Genomic DNA, 3494 nt, shown 5'->3' with positions numbered 1-3494 from the left:
CCGATTCCGATATATCAGGGAAAGTGCAGATCGGCCCTCGATATATCAGCTTTGCTGATAATCGGTCGATCCCTATTCTAATCCCTCTCCACTTGTTTTGCCTTTACTTATACTTTAAAGCGGTTGTAAACCCTAGAAACAAAAAAAAAAAACCTGCAAGACAAAGGCATAATGGGCTAGTATGCATTGCATACTAGCCCATTATGTGTAACTTACCTTAGAACGAAGCCTCGACACGGACCCCCGGACATCGCTGCGGGCGCTGCCATGATCCCTCGCCGTCTCTTCCGGGTTCGGCGGCTCCGGCGCGGTGATTGGCCGGAAGAGACGGCTCCGGCGCGATGATTGGCCGGAGCCGCGATGACGTCACTCCCGCGCATGCGCGCGGGAGTGATTTTCCGGCAAGCTCCCGGCAAATTAATTGAAGGTCCCCCCGGACCTTCAGAGCGCATGCGCCACTCGCGAGAGCGGCTGCATGCACTGTAAATATCTCCTAAACCATGCCGGTTTAGGAGATATTATTTGTACCTACAGGTAAGCCTTATTATAGGCTTACCTGTAGGTAAAAGTGTCAAAAAGCGGGATACTACCACTTTAAGTTCTGAACGATGGTGCACAGTCCCTCCACATCAGTCCCAACAAATTCTCATAATTCAGTGAATTCATCTTTTTTTATTTTTTATCTGTTAATATCCTAAATGAAGATCAGAGCAATGGTGTTTATAACCACTACTGTGGGTAGGCTTTATTTTAATCTGTATCATTTGTGCATTATGTTGTAGTATTTTTTTTTTTTTTTATATTTACGAGGTGTGTATGTATGTATGTATATATGTGTGTGTGTGTATATATATATATATATATATATATATATATATATATATATATATATATTCCACAGAGGATAGTGAACACATACAAAAGGAATCATTTTCAAATATTAGGCTACTGAGGCCTGATCTAAATGAGTAAATATGGGGACTTGGTGACACTATATGGCCAGATCGTGATTAAGACCACCACTGAGTCAAAGTACCCCATTATCAGTGGGTCCCCCCCAACCCTTTGTTACACATTGAGTGCTGACCAGACTCCTGAGGTGGAACACCCCACTCTCACACACCAGTACTTCGATATCAGTGTCCACCAGTAAGCAGATATAGGAGTCCCTGTATAGTGTAGTTTAATAAGGACTGGGCCTTATTTCTGACACTTGTTATTTACAAGTTAAAATCCTCTTTTTTTGCTAGAAGATTACTTAGAACCCCCAAATATATATTTATAATTTATAAATGTATAATATTTTTAGCAGAGACCCTAGAGAATAAAATGGAGATTGTTGCAATTTTTTTTTCTTCCAAGCGCAATTTCTTTGGAAAAAATTCCCTTTTTTTAATTAAAAAATAAGAAAACAATAAAGTTAGCCCAACTTTTTTCAATAATTATAATGTGAAAGATGTTACGCTGAGTAAATAGATACCCAACATGTCATGCTTCAAAATTGCGCACGCTCGTGGAATGGCTACAAACAGTGGTACTTAGAAATCCCCATAGGCGACATTTTAAAAAATTCTACAGGTTACCAGCTTAGAGTTACAGAAAAGGTCTTGAGCTCAAATTATTGCTCTCACTCTACCGATCGCAGTGATATCTCACATGTGTGGTTTGAACACGGTTTACATATGTGGGCGGGACTTGCATATGCGTTCACTTCTGCGTGCGAGCTAATGAGGACAGGGCGCTTTAATTTTTTTTTTTTGTCTTATCTATTTATTTTTACAGTTTTAAAAAAACTAATAATTTTGATAATTTTTATTCCTATTACAAGGAATAAAGCATCCTTGTAATATGAATAAGCATGACAGGACCTCTTTATTGTGAGATCGGGGGTCAAAAAGACCTCACATCTCACATCTACACTAAAAAAAGCCATTTCTTTTTTCATGATGAAAAAAAAATTGGCTCTTTAAATGCATTGCTAGGAGACAAAGTTTGAAGTCGCTCCGGTCCTCCAAGACCATAGAGTCAAGTGGGGGCCATCACTCGACTTCCTGCCTGTGAGGCAGTGTTGGGGTAGTTACTCAAAAAATGTAACTATTTACTTCTGTAAATTGTAACGAGATTACTTTACTAGTTATTGCATTTTAAAAGTAACTTCACTACTTATTACTTTACTCTCCTCTTTCTTAATTGACCGTGTAGAAGAAGATACATGACACTCTTTCTGCATAGAGTTTATTGTATAAACACAGGCTTTGGGAAACATGAGAACAAAACCTGAAAAAACAGAATAAAACATAAAGTGCAACAAAAAGTCATAAACTTCATCCCTCTCTATTCTTCGAAATAACGATTGTATCGCACGGCTTGGATAACGCAGGAAAGCGCGTTCCTATAGCCTAGTAAAGTAGTGTAGTTACCAATATTAGTATTGTAACTAGTTACGTTACTTCGTTACCAAAAAAAGTAATGTAGTTACTGTAATCCGTTACTTTGTAACTCGTTACCCCCAACACTGCTGTGAGGGAGCGCGGACTGGATTGTTTTCCCTGCTGCTGGCGGGTCCGGTAAGCGGGGAAAACGTCCGGTAAGCGGCAGGAGGGAGGGAGGGGGGCACCTCTCCCGCCGCACCGTAAGGGTGATCCTGCGGTGAATCCGCTGCTGGGACCACCCTTATCTGAAAGAAGACCGCCCGCAGATTAAAAAAATACCGGGGTTATAGCGCCTATCTGCTGCCAGAACCCCGGTATTTAACGTCAAAGTATCGACCTATATCTGCGGTGGGCAGTGTTTTCTGCAGCTAGCACATTTCTCCCATGTAAGGAGCAAGTATCTCCCACGGTTAAGAGAAGTGGGATTTATCCTTCATTTTATGGATAGTGTAGGACCCACTGATAATGGGGTGCTTTGACACAGCAAGGTATGGCCATATGGTGTGACCAAATCCCCATATTTGCTCATTTAGATCAGGTCTCAGTAGCCTTCTAATATTTGAAAGTTACTCCTTTTGTATGTGTGCGCTATCATCTGTGGTTATATACAGTTGTTAATTTTCAAGGTGAAGGCGCCTGGTTTTGGTGTTTGGCCCTATGTAGAATAGAAATGCCTGCTGCCCTTTTTATTTTAATGGTTCAGTACCAAAAAAAATCACAAATATTAAAACAATGAAAAATTAGCTCAAATGTGAAGTAATCTGTTCATATAGGATTACCTATAGCGCTTGCTTGATTTAAATAATTGCAATATTTAAAAAATGTAAAGTGCGTGTAAACCCCGTGATCTGATACAGTTGGTATATAAAGTTATATATAAATGTACTTACATAAAATTGCAATAATTATTAAATACGATAATAAATATAATAAAAAAAAAGTGCGAGTTCATATATAGTGCAAAAAATATAGGTATTCTCATAAAATTTCCTTAAAGTTCATGTGCAAAATAAGCTCATGTGCAAAAAGTTTATAATAATGTGACTTCTTGGTGATGAAAGT

Source organism: Pelophylax lessonae (genome assembly GCF_965119305.1).
Source record: "Pelophylax lessonae genome assembly, chromosome: 5".
NCBI classification, from domain to species: Eukaryota; Metazoa; Chordata; class Amphibia; order Anura; family Ranidae; genus Pelophylax; species Pelophylax lessonae.
Note: the sequence above shows the minus strand (reverse complement) of the source record.